Source organism: Microcebus murinus, chromosome 10 (assembly GCF_040939455.1).
Source record: "Microcebus murinus isolate Inina chromosome 10, M.murinus_Inina_mat1.0, whole genome shotgun sequence".
NCBI lineage: Eukaryota > Metazoa > Chordata > Mammalia > Primates > Cheirogaleidae > Microcebus > Microcebus murinus.
The window spans coordinates 78,734,333-78,750,224 of NC_134113.1; the positions used below are offsets into that span (position 1 = coordinate 78,734,333).

General features: G+C 37.7%; 1 long non-coding RNA gene across 1 annotated transcript; it reads left to right on the forward strand.

The window, feature by feature from the left end:
- The first annotated feature begins 250 nt into the window (after positions 1-250).
- LOC105857298 (uncharacterized) lies at positions 251-11,697 on the forward strand. The gene is made up of 3 exons (XR_001147585.2): positions 251-462; positions 1,550-1,644; positions 11,505-11,697. It is a non-coding gene; the product is annotated as an uncharacterized LOC105857298 (long non-coding RNA).
- The last annotated feature ends 4,195 nt before the right edge of the window (positions 11,698-15,892 follow it).

Below are 15,892 nucleotides of genomic sequence, written 5' to 3' on the forward strand. Positions count from 1 at the left end.
GTGAGCTAAATAAACCTCTTTTCTTTATAAATTGCCCAGCCTCAGGTATTCCTTTATAGCAACACAAAATGGACTAAGACGGATGTTGAAAGAGAGTTCCCTTGTACCTCTCAAATTATTCTTCTATGTAACCGCCTCCATCTCTGCTTAATCTCTTGAGCCCATCTTGGAGAGACACAGGCCATGCCACCATGACCCTGTGCCATGCCTACTGCTCACCACCACAAATCATTCTCCCTTTCAGGTACCACATGACGTCTGGATGGGCCCCACAACAATGTTGTCAGTGTCTCTCCAACTTTAGGAATGTTCCAGGCCCCATCACCATTGAACAAGAGAAGTAGTTATTCAAGTTAACAAATATTTATGGAACACTAGGCACTAAGCACAGTTGGAACAGGATCAGGGAATGACAACATTGAGAGAACAAGAGACATCAAAGCAAGGAAGACACATGGCCAAGTCAGTCTGAGAAAGGGTCACAACACCAAATCCCTTAAACTACAAGCTATGTGAGGGGAGGGATTTTTGTTCTATTTTTTTTTTTCGCTGTTATATCCCCAGTACCCTGATATGGTGACTGGTACGAAGTAGATATTTGGTTAATATTTGTTGAATTAATTAATTAACAAGATATGACTCTTGTCCTAAAGAATAATACACTCTACTAAACTAGAAATAAAGACTATGTGGTAAATGCTCCCATAGGGACAAAGTGGGAGGAAAGGCACCAAATCCAGTCTTGAAATGGTTTGAGAAGGATGAAGCTATAGAATTTGGTTTCCCCAGTTTGCCACAGGCTATAAGAAGGCGAGGAGGGTGATAAATATTTCTATCTCCTAGGCAAATGTACTGAACTGAGTCAAACTTTTTATTCTCAGTCAATTTGCTGCTAGTGTGTGTCTATAACTTCAGTTTTTCTTCATGATTGGACTTTACCATGTCTATTTCCATTTCATTGCCTATATTTTGAGTCCAAATATACATTTCTGCAAATAATTTTAATATCACCCTCCCTTTTTACCATTGGTGTAGCATTGTACTTTCTGATCCAATATTACAGTGAGGTAGAGAAGGAGAAGAGAAAAAATAGCAGTGTGGGTCCCTAGGAACAATAAAACCAGAGATAGGGAGTCTATGGCTTACTGAGTTATTAGGGAGACCTAATTTATAAAAACTACCCTAAATACTTACAGAGTAACATTGCCATTACAGAAAAAAACTAGAAATGAAAAGCAAGATTTGTCAAATTCTTTCACCATATCTTTCTGCTCTAAGTATATGAGTAAGAAAGTTGACCAGGCTCAATTGCTAGCTGAGCTTCTACTTTAGGTTGTTATTAAATTATTTGTGTTCTACCTTGAAAGTCACTTGGCTTAGGCCTGAAAAAAAGAAAAATTTCTTCTTTTAGGATTATCTCCTAAAATGAAAGCAAATTATGCTCTTGAACATTACAAGTCCTTGTTCCCAAATAATCACAGAAAAGGATTTTTTTTAAGAGAAAATTTTCAACTACAAGGGTAACTGTGACTCTAAAATGTATTCTTAGCTTCCACAGAATCCTGCAAAAGCAATGCACAGATGGTGTATGATATTGAGTTCCATGAAAGGCTCTCTGTATTTTGATGATATTAGTTGATGCACGTGAGTAACATTGCTTAATCTGCAAATAATAGACAACAAGAACATTTAGTGATAAAACAGAATGCCATTTGGGCTAGTAATATTTTTATTATGGAAAATACAGAGGAGTATATAAAGTTTTGAGTAAATCTGTTTATTTCTGTTAATAGTATGGATACTTTCCAACAAAGCCTTGATGAATAGAAACAGAGGCTAGGGGTGGTCATACATTATGTATAATATTGAAGAGCTATGTCATAGAAGCCTGCATTTCCCTGTAACAAAGCATTTAATATGGAAACTATGTGTATAATTTCTCAAGTCAACTACAGAGGTTAAACTGATGGATCATATACTGAAATAGAGCTGTCTGAAGAATCTATCCTGATTTATTTTTCCAGTAGAAAAGCAAAATATTCAATTACTTAATGTGTTACTGTTTTAGACTATAATTATTCTAATTTAAACATGGGTTAGTGCTGTTTTATATATCCATAAAAATTTTCTTACTGGGCATGTAACATTCATTCCTGTCATTCTTTCAGTTCAAGCTGCAATGTTTCTAATGAAAAAATTTCAAACAAAATGTCTAACAAAATGATTTTGTGTTTCTCTTTTCACACACTGGGGTAATCATGCAAAAAAAGCAAATAAATCATTTTCTTTTGGGGTGAAAGCATTCATATTTGATAAGTGATTTAAAAGTAAAATGAGATTTTACATAAACATTTTACATTTTTTATGGATTTATCTTTATTGATATTCTTTTCAGGAAAGAATCATTACTAAAAGAAATATGTCCATGTCAAAAATATGTATGATAAAGTACAGTCATGGATAATTTGTGTTAGAGAAATAAAGGAATCTTGCAAAGTATAAATTCAGAACTTAACGAAAGAAGAATATGGGTAAGAACCTATTAGTAAAAAGGTTCCAGAAGAATAGTAATAAACACAATAAAAACAAAAATTTTTTGTTTTATATGATCAGAGGACTACTACCTAGAAATACAATCCAGAGATATAAAAGAAAAGGAGAAACAAAAAAATTACTCAGAAAGAAAAAAACAACAACAAAATGCATTAGTAAATTCCTATTTTTAAAAATGTCATCTATATTTTAATGTGGTCCCCCTGGATGGTTGCCAAACCAGAGTTAGACTAGAAATGTGGTTATGATATCTAGGATATAAACTTTGTTTCACATTCTTGCTCCACCCTGAAATTCTTTTCTACTACATTTAAAACATCACTAGGTAATTACTTCAGCATTTCTTATGTATGTAAGGGCCCTAGGCACTAGTGAAATCTTACCAAACTGTACAGAACATATTCCACAGTGGAGAAAATAGCAAACTGACAAACAACCCCTCCTCTACCCCACCTTTGGCTATGTCTTGGTACTCTTTTGACTAGAACTATATATGAAATAATGAAACTCTGTTTTAAAGTAACTGCTGCTGAGAACAGGGGTAATACATAACTATCTTGGAGAATTACCAATGCCAGGTTACACTTCACAGCATTTTTGGGGGAAGGATAGGATTTATATTCAGGGTGTAATCTGGACACATATTAATATATTTTTATTGAGCAACTACTCTGTGACAGATACTAAACTCTCTGTGTAACATGCAAAGATAAATGGTATACAATTATGTCTTTGAAGGGCTTATAATCAGGTAAGGGATAGAAAACAATACATACAGCTACAATAAAGGTATGTCTGATATGAAATATTGATTGTCTTATATATTCATAGCTACTTGCCATGGTTTAACTGTGTCCCCCAAAGTTCATGTGCTGGAAACTTAATCTCCAGTGCAATAGTGGTGAGAGGTGGGAACTTTAAGAGGTGATTAGGTCATAAGGTTCTGATATCCTGTAGAAGTAGGTTAATTACTACAGGAGTGGGTTCCAGATAAAAGTATGCATCTGGCCCCTTTCTTCTCTTGCTCTCTTGACCGCTTTTGCCCTGTCACTTTCCACCATGGTGTGACACAGCAACAAGGCCTTTGCAAGATGCCAGAACCTTGATATTGGAATCTTCTCAGCCTCCAGAACTATGAGAAAATGGTTTCTTTTCATTATAAATTAACCAGTTTGAAGCATTTTGTAATAGCAGCATAAAATGGACTAAGACAGAAAATTGGTAGTGTGAAGTGGGGTTGTTGCAATAACAAATACCTAAAAATGTGGAGGCAGCTTTGGAACTGGGTAATATTAGAGGTTGGAAGAAATTGGAGGAAATTTGGCTAGAAAAAGCCTAAGGTGCCATACATAAATGGAGCATTAAGGGCAACTCCAGTGAGGGCTCAAAAGAAGAAGAAAGTTGTAGGGAAAGTCTGAAACTCCTTAGAGATTACTTGAGTGACCACGATCAGAATGTTGGTAGAAATATGAACACTAAAGATCATTCAGATGAGGTCTTAGATAGAAATCAGGAATATCTTATTAGAAACTTGAATAAAGGCCAGGCTTGTTATAAATTGGCAAAGAACTTGGCCAAATTGTGTTCACATCCAGAGCTTTATGGAAAGTGTAATTTAAATGCAGTAAACTAGGATATCTGGTGGAAAAAATTCTAAGCAAATTATTAAAGGAGCTGCCTGGCTACTTTTAACTGCATACAGTAAGATGCAAGAGGAAATAAATGGCTTAAAGACAGAATTTATCAGCAAACATATAAAAAAATGTTCAACATCGCTAATCATTAGAGAAATGCAAATCAAAACCACAGTGAGATATCACCTAACCCCAGTGAAATTGGCCTGTATCAAGAAATCCCAAAATAACAAATGCTGGCGAGGATGTGGAGAGACAGGAACACTCTTACACTGCTGGTGGGACTCTAAATTCGTGCAACCTTTGTAGAAAAGAATTTGGAGATATCTCAAAGAGCTAAAAATAGAAATAACATTTGACCCAGCAATAGCATTATTAGGTATCTACCCCAAAGAGCATAAGACATTCTATTATAAAGACATTTGCACTTGAATGTTTATGGCAGCACAATTCATTATTACAAGGATGTGGAAACTACCCAAGTGTCTGCCAATTCATTAGTGGATTATTAAAATTTGGTATATGTTTACAATGGAATATTACTCAATTCTAAGAAACGACAGTGAGCTAGCACCGCTTATAGTATCCTGGATTGAGCTTAAACCCATTATCCAAAGTGAGGTGACACAAGATCAGAATAATAGGCTCTACACATACTCGCCATCAAATTGGTACTGACTGATTAACACTATGCTGCTCAAAGAGTGGTCATGTTCACCCGGGATTTAGGGGGTGAGGGGGTATTCCCATATCTGAGGGATGTGGTGAGCATAGTGGAGGGAAAGGGCATACTTCTAACCATTGCTAGAGTGAGGCAAAGATATAAAATGTAACCAAAATGTTAAAAAAAAAACCAAACATTTATCAGGTGTCGGGCAGGTTGGAGGGGGGAGGAGGGGATGGGTATATATATATACATAGTGAATGTGATGCACACAGTCTGGGGGATGGACACGCTTGAAGCTCTGACTCAAGGGAGGAAGAGAGGCAAGGGCAATGTACATAACCTTATTGTACCTCCATAATATGCTGAAATAAAAAAGAAAAAAAATCATAAAAGAAGACAGAATTTATAATTAAAAGAGAAACAGAAAGGAAAAGTTTTGAAAATTTTCAGCCTGGCTATATAAAGAATGAAAAAGTCTGTTGAGGAGAACAAATCAAGGGTGTGGCCAAGTGACTGTCAGCTAAAGAGATTTAGTCCAGCTAGAAGGAATCATCAAGACAATGGGAGAATGTCCCAAAAGGCATTTCAGAGGTCTTTGAGGTTGCCCCTCCCATCACAGGCCCAGAGCTCCAGGACTGGAAGGGTTTGCGAGACCCCTGCCTTGGGTCTCTCCTCCTTGCATTCTGGTACAGCACCCGTTGGCCACCCCAGCTGTAGCTCTTGACGGTACAAGCCATAAACCTTGGTGGCATCTGCATGATGCTAATTCTGCCGGTATGCAAAATGGAAGAGCTATGGGGGCATGATTTCCTCTACCTAAATTAAAAAACAACAACTTAGCATTATTTCTTTATGTATACATGATGTATCCCAATGCTTTGAAGATGGAATCAGAGATAAATACCTACTTCCAGAGGTGGTCTGGGGCACGAGTTCTGTCCAATGCAGGAGTCCAATACTGGCTAGCATGTTCAAGTTCACCTTCCAGAAATTTGAATGAGACATGCAGGGAGACTAAATGTATTGGTAATGTGGCTGGAGTTGAGAAGCAGAGATGGAAGGTTGCTAAATCCCTGTGAGAATAGAAAATTAGAACAAGGAGCAACTGATGATGTGTTGCCTGAGTTGAGGGAATGAGGACGGCCAGCTGAGCAGATCTCTACAGCTCCTAAGCCTAGAGAGCTCCTAAGCCAACCACTGTTGTGTTCTGGTTAAGGTTCTTTTCTCCATTGATTTGGCTATTGTGACACTTTGTTGTTCTTTCTTTTACTTTCCTGCAGAGCTTCACAATATATTCCTATTAATTAGGGGGTAACCTGGTTGTGTCTATTCCTTGCACCCTGAAAACACCTCTTCTAGCACAACAACCACATGAGAGCTTAACAGTGGGATTCATCTTACGGTTGCAGTTTCAGTGCCAGACACAGAGGTCATGCAGATGTTTGAATGAATAAGAGAAATGGATAAAGTAAAATGAGAGTTAAGAGGAGTAGAAATTATTTCTTGCTGAAAGAATCAGAGATGAGCCTTTATAGTGGGAGTGTCATCCAAGGAGGGCCTTAAAGTGAGAGAGTATGTTGGTGGGTATCAAGGGAGAGATTGCTCCCTGCAAACAGAGTCTCTGAAATGGGACTCGTACAGCATTCTTTAAGTGTTATGTTGTCATGAAAGTTTTTAAGGCAATGAGAAAAATACATTACAGAAGAGATCATAAACATAGTGGTCAAAGGTTTACACCTTTTGAAGGTATTCACTTTCCTATAAACCCAAGAAATAGGTCTGAGGTCTATACCACTGAGGTCTATACCACTCTCCCCATTAGAACCTGCTTTCCTAATGCTTGAAGATCAAGGAGGATTCAGACATAGAAACAAGAATTCCAGGCAGTGATCAAAATCATGGCGGCAGGACCAGTAGAGAAATAAAGAAGTGAAGCTTCAAGCAAAGCATCCGAAAGGGAATATTAGTGGTATGTGAGGTTGGAAAAGCAGATTGAGGCTTGAACTTTATTCTGTAGGTATCAATGCTCTAGGCATTTATGATTTCTAAACAATGGAGGAATGTCAGCATGAGGATGAGTGCTTCAAGAGGATTCATCTGAAAATAGTATATGACGTGGATTTAAAGAGGGAAAAATCATAGAGGAGGGGACCTAGTGCAAAAGCCTAGATGAAAGACAATGTGTATTATCATCATTATAAAATTATATATACTTTTCAGCATTACTATTGAGTATTTGTGTTAGTCTTGCATTTTCACACATCTTCATTATTTATTTATTACAGCTTTTTATGGTAAGTTAGTACCACAACAATACTAGACATCTTTTTTTAATTTATAGCAATGGGATTGCATACAAGATGCAAAGTTCCATAACAGCTTGTTTCTTTGACAGCACATAAGGAAAAATAATAACCACTCCACACATTGTTTACTATTTTGTGCAGAGAGATGTTACTGAAACCTAATCAGTCCCAAATTCTCTTACAAAGTAATGCTTTTTTTTCTCCGATGCTATGAGAATTCTTAGATTCAAAAGAAAACCAAAAGCAATCTACCTTTGGATGTTGCATTTCATACATTAGTGTCTCAACGCATAATATTGCACCATTTGGAATTTTATAAACTCACATTTCACCCTGTGAACTTACCTGCATTACAGCAGCCTACCTTTAACTGTCTGACACCATGCTCATGATGAATGGTTTTCAAGTGTTCCACTCTAGAAATATTTGCAAAAGATGGCCCAACAAGTTTATCGATAATCACATCAAAGCTTTGCTTTCTTTCTTCTTTTCCTTTATTTTGTAGGGTTTCTGATTTTCCTCAGTAAAAGAATCAGAACGATAATTCTCAATCTTTTCTCTCTGTGACAAATAAATGATTGAGGATAATCACATTCATAGTACACTCCCATGGGAACTAACTGCAACTCCCACTCAGGAAAGCATGTGATAATTCAAGCCAGCTTGAGAAGTATTGTGCTAGGGATAACCTTGAACATGAATTAAAAATTTTAAAGCCAACTCAAGCGTGAAATACTTTTACCATTAGTTACAAATGATTTGTGGAGATCCTTACAACTAAACACATCCCCACACTTGGCTAAGGGGAGAGCTGCTGGACTGGCCGCTGTCACCACCAAGCACTATTCAGTGTCTGTAAGATGCACACACAACGTACTCCTCCACCATCCACACGCATGTGCACGTTCCCAGGCTTAATTACACGTAGACGCTATGTCAGTCCATTTTGTCCTGCTATAACAAAATACTTGAAACTGGGGAATTTATAATAAGCAAAAATTCATTGTCTCATGGTTCTGGAGTCTGGAAAGTCCAAGATCAAGGGGCTGGCTTCTGGCAAGGGCCTTCTCACTGCATCATCCCATGATGGAAGGACATAGAGAGGGTGAGAAAGAGAGAGAGAGAGAAAGAGAGAGCGGGAGAAAAAGGGGGCCAGATTTGTCATTTTAAAAGAAATCCACTCCCTAGATAATAGCATTAATCCATTCATGACAGTACAGCCTTTACGGCATAAGCACCTCTTAAAGGTCTCATCTCTCTCTTTTTTTTTTTTTTTTTTTTTTGAGACAGAGTCTCACTTTGTTGACCAGGCTAGAGTGAGTGCTGTGGAGTCAGCCTAGCTCACAGCAACCTCAAACTCCTGGGTTCAAGCAATCCTCCTGCCTCAGCCTCCTGAGTAGCTGGGACTACAGGCATGCACCACCATGCCCAGCTAATTTTTCCTATATATATATTAGTTGACCAATTAATTTCTTTCTTTTTATAGTAGAGACAGTGTCTCTTTCTTGCTCAGGCTGGTTTTGAACTCCTGACATGGAGCAATGCGCCCGCCTCGGCCTCCCAGAGAGCTAGGATTACAGGCGTGAGTGAGCCACTGCGCCTGGCCTGTCTCACCTTTTAATAGTGTTACCTTGGGGATTAAGTTTCCAACACATACTTTTAGGGGGACACATTCAAACCATAGCAAACTCTTACATTTTTAAATTCTTACCTCTATTTTCTGAACTTTGATTTTTCAAACTCTATAAAAAAATTACATACAGATTGCTCTTTGGTTTAGAAAATTAGATTGGTTATTGAGGGTTTATTTTGTTTTGCTAACAATGATTTCAGGCCAATAGTTTCCAAAACCATAAAGAGAAAATAAGAAATACACAAAATAGATTCAAAGGTAGTTAATTTAAGTAACTTCTGTCATATAAAACCATGAGGAGAATTTATACCCTGCTCACAAATTATTCTATGTTAACAGAATTCATTTTGGTAATCCTACCATTAACTTTTAAAAAATAGTACATGCTATATAACATTCTGAACCCAGGAGAAAAAAGTGAATGAAGTATCCATTTGTCCAATTGATGAAATTTCTCCTTTCAGGATGAGTTTCTGGAAATCCACATTTATTATACCTTAGCATGTTTTCTTAGTTGGCTACATTCTTATTCATTCTGACACATGTCAAGGCACATTTTAGGCTTTCTTTATTTTTCTTTTTTGTTTAACAAATATCTTTTGAATGTCTGTTATGTGTTCTAGTGATGGGAAATCCACAGTGAATAAAACAGATATAACTCTCAGCTCTTGTATAGCTTAATTTCTAATTGGGGGAAGACAGACTGTGAACAAATAAATAAGTGAAACATACTGTGTGACAGATGGTGATAAGTTGTATAAAAAAAGAAATGCAGATAAAGGGAAGAGAGAGTTCTGGAATGGAAGGTTTTTGTTTTGTTTTGTTTTTTAAAATAAGGCAGTCAGGAAAGAACTCGCTGAGAAGATGGCATTTCAGCAAAGAGCTGAGGGAGGTAAGGAAGCCAATCGTGTGGTTATCTGGGAAACAGCCTTCTAGGTAGGGAGAACAGCAAGTGCAAAGGCCCTGAGGTGAGTGTCTCCCTGGTATAATATTATCTCCCAAGGCATAAAAGGAGACCAGTATGGCAACAAAAGATCAGACAAGAGGAAAAAGATTAGGCAATGCAATTGGAAAGGTAAGGGGACCTTTGTAGGTCATTTGAGGGGTTTGCCTTTGAATGAGATGGGCAGTTGCTGAAGGTTTTGAACAGAGGAGTGACAAGATTTTATTGTGATTGTCTTGAACATCAGTGGATAGTATACAATATTAGTGCGAGGTCACTTAAGTGATAACTTCTAGAGATCTAGGGTTTTATGGAGCTGGGCTAAGATTTAGTGATCAAATTAAGTCTGGACAGTTTCATAGTTTTGGTATTTTTTCTGGAAAAAATAAAGGAACAAAGAAATGAAGGAAGGGAGGGACGGGAAAAAAAAGGAATGAAAGAAATCAAGTATCATCAAGACTTTGAGAATAGTAACTTTATTATAGCAATATAGCTTGTTCTCCTGACAACCCTGGTGAATTAAAACAGTCTAGAGACAAAATACTGTGTTTATAGTCACAATAAATACATGATAATTCTTTGGTTTTGCTCACAGCTTTCCTTCAAGCCAGGAGAAACCCTGCTATCCTGTTTGTCAGTTAAACTGTCTGCAAAATGCACAAAAGTTGTATTTACAAACATTTATTTCATGGGCACCCTGAGAAGTTCAATTAATTAACATTGGTAATGTACTTCAAGAGCATCAAAAACATAAGTTTGACCTAAAAACAAGAGTTTTCAATTATTGCATTCAAGTTTTGGGGGTACCTGTTTCACTTTATGTATTATTTAGCAATAATTTCTCCTGAATTATAATTATCAATAAATGCTGTCTAATAGAGACTCAGAGAGCCTGTTTTAAGGAGGAAAACAATAATTTTGGGAAAGCTAATTATTGCATTTGTCTTTATTAAATTTGGCCCTGTTTTATTAGAAAAAATATTGTTAATCAAAAGTTGTTCAGAACAGCAGTTCTTACAAGAAAAAATACCAGTTCTAAAAGTGTAGTCCAGGTACCCCTGGGGGTTCCAAGACCTTTTCAGGAAGTCTGGAAGGTCAAACCTATATTCATAATAATACTAAGTTGTTATTTTTCTTTTTCACTTTCATTTCTCTTATGAATATAGAGTTTTCCAGAAGTTATATGTGACAGAATGCAAGAGCAGTGATGAGAATCTAGCTTCTTCTATTAAAAAAAATTAAAGAAATTTGCAAACATGTTAAAATAATGCTACTGTTCTCACTATACTTTTTAAAAATAGTTATTTTCATAATAATGTTATTTATGTTAACATGCAATTGGTTTATTATTATTAATAAATTAATAAGCATAAAATAAATAAATAATTTTTAAATATGTGAAATAATCCCAAAATCAAAAAGTCTGAACACCAGTGCTTTAGAAGGTGAGTTCCAAAACAGCAGAGATTTTTGTCTGTTTTGTACATCAGTGCATCTTAAATACTCAAAACAGTGCCTGACACATAGTTAGTGCTCACTAAAGACTTATAATGAATGAATCAACAAAATATTATTAACATATTAGATTAACTTATATTAGCTTCTTAAGGGCCTGTAACAAATGGTAATGTTTGGGTTTGTTGAGATTTGTGGATACACCTTAGGATAAAATAATTTTATGTAGACATTAGAATTATTCATGAAAAGAGTTCAAAGTCAAGTGAAATAGTCATTTATATTTCCATTTACAACCTCTCCATATTCACAGAGCCCTGATACAAGAAATTATTTGACAAGGCAGAACAATCTTCCAGAGAGACTAGAAGAATTTAGTGAAAACGTGACTTGCTTCATTCAACCAAGGACATACGGATCCTAACTGAGATGCCTGGTCCCAAAGAACTAATGCCCCTAGAGTTCACAATGTTAAATTGATACGCACAAATAAAGCTTCATTTGTATACACTTGCCAAGAATGGAATAGAAGCACCTCACAACATATTCAATAACTGTGACTAGGGAGAAAAGACAGAAACTAGAATAATTAGGCTTGTAATCTGTAGGTAGTCCTATTAGCAGATCCTTGGGGAATTAGAAGGAAATAATTTTTTTAAATCTTCTGATTTCTAATATGCTTAAAAAAAAAAACAAGCACTAGGTGAAGCACTATTGCAATATGTTGATATTAATAAAAACAAAAGCAAGAGACCTAAAATTGACTTGCAGAGACCTCACTTAGAGTGTATTGTTAATTCTATTATTTTCCTTATAGCAATTTATCAACAAATGTTTATTAAATGACTACTCTTTCTAGGCAATGGGGATTCAGTGGCCCCTGGCTTATGAAACTTATATTTCAAGGGAGGAAACAAACAAGCAAACAAATAAACAACCAAGATAATTTCAGATATGATAGCGCTACATAAAAGAATGAAACAGGCCGCTATGTTAAAGAGAGATGAGTTGAAGGGTAGAAGTTAGCAAATAGGATGAGGAGTGCTGATTTACCCCTCATGTTGGGGAATCTCTCACTGAAGTGGTGGTGTGAAGTTGACACCTGGAAGACAGAAAGGCTTGCTGGCAGGAAGAGGCCCAAATGACAAAGCAGCAGATACAAACCTAAGGAGGGAATGAGCTTGGAGTGTACCAGGAAGAAAAAGGTGGCTGATGAAGTTGGAGCTTAGAGAGGATAAAAGTTGGACATGGTGCAGTCAGAAGTAGGCAAAAACTAGGTCATGAAATGGCTTGAAAGAGTTTGGATTTTTTTTTCTGAGTGCAATGAGAAACCATTGGAGAGCTTGATCTGGTCACACGGTCCATTTTGCATTTTTAAAAGAATCATTCTGGCTGCAGCATAGGGAATGGTTTGTAGAGGAGCAAGTGCAGAAGCAAGGAGACCTGTTAGCAGCTGACTGTTCACCTGGAAGAGGGACCATGGCGACTCAGTGGCTCCCTCTGTTCACAATGGAAGTGGTGAAGAGAAGTGGACAGATATGAGATACATTTATTTGTTTAAAATGGTATATAGAGCTTCTCAGGCTCATAGGAGGAGTTTTACAAATGGTAGCTGTTATTTCATTACTCCTTTCTTAAAGATGAAGCTTGCAGAGATTCACAGATTTGTTCCAGCTCACAGGACTAGTAAATTAAGCCGGGGCACCGTTCCCACTGCCACTAGGTACGGTTATGCCATCCACAAAATGCCTTACCTGAGGTCTTTTTTCCTTCCCATCTTTTCTGCATGTGGCTGCCATTCTAATCTTCTTCAAACATTGCTTTCATCATGCTTACCGTGCTGATAAGCACATTATGTGCATTCATGTAGTTATTGAGTAATTGGAGTGAGCTAGGCCTGTATGGTGGGTGGGGTTCACACTCCTGAGATACGGCTCTTGCCTCTAGGATTCTAGACTTTAGTTAAGGAGACATGATTAATCCATATGAAATAATAGAGAGGGAGATCAAAAAGAGATGGTATAATTAACAAAGTCTTCATAGAGAAAGTAGGTCTTGTTCTAGATCTTGGATGAGAGAGAATTTTAGCAAAGAGAGGCAAAAAGGTGCTGGGTGAGAAAAGGAGCAGAGACATGAAACATCCTATTTTGGTGGCATGTAGAGGGGATTTGCCTGAAGACAGAACATCTGCTTTCAGAAGCTGAGAAACAGAGTCACAGGGTCAGAGTAGTACCTGACTGCAGATGCTCTGAAAAGCTGGGCACTATGGATTTGCCCTGGATTCAGCTGGGTATGGCAAGGTATTAAAGATTTGCAAGCAAGATTAGTGAAGGCATAGCCGGGACTAGTGATCATTTCTCCCTGTAATTTCTAAGGCACTTATCATCTTTAGGTACTCATTAGTTACTGAGCTTGTAATTTTTTCCACTTTAAAAATATATACCCTATATGCACTCAGCTTATATGGAGTAGGTACAGAGTAAATGTTTGATGATGATGAAAGACATGCGTAAGGAGGATTAATGTGGCAAAAGCATATGACCTGAATTAAAAGAAGAAAGCCAGGAGGTAGAAAAGTCAATGAGGAAGCTGTTCCAGAAATGTAGCTGTGAAGGAAGGAATATAGAAGAGGCAGATACGAGAAAAATACTTAGGAAGTGTAATTAAAAGGAGCTGTGAGCAATTTGAATGGGGAGTGGGTTAAAAAATTAATATAGCATTTCAAGTCTAATTGTGTTGAAGAACCACGATGCCACTCAGGTAAGATGGAAGAATTGAGAAAAGGAATTCATTTCAGGGAATAAGATGGGGAATTGGGCTTCGGACAGGCATTTGCAATGATGATAGGATCTTCATTTAGAAATGGTCTGGGAAATCGGTTCGATGAGAAATGAAATAACTATAAAGAGGCCTGAAGTTTCATTATAATTTCATTTACTGCAACAAACATTTTCACAGAGAACTCATATGTGCTAACAGCTATGAGAATATAGAGTTTAAAAGAGGAAGGGGCCTTAGGAATTTACCACCTAGTGGGGAAAACACAGGCAAAGAAGGAACACAAAGTATAATAACATGTGTCCAGTGGAGGTAATGCGCTGGATATGTGAATTAAATAACATCTATTCATCTCTACAAATTTCCCACCTGAGTCAAAAGCTTGTGCGGAAGTAGAGTCTATTAAAGCATCCCTAGGTGGCTCCTCCTGCTGAAGTCCCCCTGCTCTGTGTCCTGCTGCTACTCTGGCCACAACTGTCTAGACCCAGGATTGGCACGAAAACAAAGGCAATGGTCTTTCAGCCAGACATAAAGAAGGCCAGCCACCAAACAGGAAAATGTGCCTCATAAAGGCCCTTCTCATTGAATAGTGAATGACAGACACTGTCAGATCCTCTCTCTTGGAATGTTTTGAATGTAAGTCACAGAGAGCGATCACTAGAAGCACAGATAGCAGTTGAAGCTCAGATTGTATATGAAAAAGAAGCAGAGAGATACTGATTCATGACGATGGCAAAATTACTAGTGTTACAGGCAATGGATGCTTGTGAATGAGAGGATGAGCAGGGCACCAGAGCCTGTTGCTGGATCACAAGAAGTGCAGTCGATTCCTGGACTGAACAGCAGTTCTCTGGCTGATGATAATGATTTTCTAAAGTGTCCTTATTTCCTTAAAATAAATCCTCAGCATTTGCAGTGCTCTAAGTATGTCCTGGCATTTTATACCTTGTAAGAGCCCAACTAACACAAGGGTACTCCTGTTTTAACTTTGATTCTATCTGCAGAAGAGAGTGTCTCATGTAGGAAAGGGTCTGTATGGTCTTCATAAAGCAGATCAAAATGATGTGCACGTGTGCACGTGCATATGTGTCTGCCTTTCCGGAAGAGTCTAACAGTAGAGGGTAGAAACTTCAGTTATATCTTAGAGCAAGCCTGGAATCCTCACATTTTTACTTTTTGTTATTCCTTTCCCCTTTTCCCATTGTGATCCCAGTAGGGTCTGTGTGCTTGTCATTGGAGAGAGCAAAAAAAGGGAAAGCCAGGGAGATAATTCAGTGAGCCACCAGACTTGGGGAAGAGGAACCCTAAAGATGGTAGAAGGTGCACCTGCCGAGAATTTGAGTATCTAGATCAGAGTTTCCCAATGTGCACACAGCAAACTACCAGTTTAGGATCACCTGACTTATTACAAATGAAGATTTCTGGTTCACCTTAGACCAACTGAATGGAATATCCAGGTGGGGGCCTAGGAACTTGCATTTTTTGTAAGCATGGCAGGTGATTCAGGAAGCACTTACCCTTGAGACCCACTGCTGTCAGCTTTGTGTAAGGAAAGAAAGGGAAAGTTGGGGGAGAGGGGGAGGCTGCTGGCTTCTGAGAAAGCACCCAAGACTGAATGGTGGGAAGGCCTGACATGGCGTATGTGTATGTATAAATCGCCTTGGGAGTGAAAGGGAAGGAGAAAGTGTGTGAGGTGAAACTGGAATGTAGGGTGCATGGAACAAACAGTGAGATGCAGATTCATTTTGAGAATCATGAGCCTAGATGATAACTGAGACCATGTGGATGGATTAGGTTTCTGCTAATGCCAGAATTTTTATAATCAGCATAAAAGTGCTATATAAAGCTTTTCCCTCTTCTATATTGCAGTTCTTTTAAGATTTATGGAGCACCAATTACAGGGAGAACATTGTATCGGCAGCT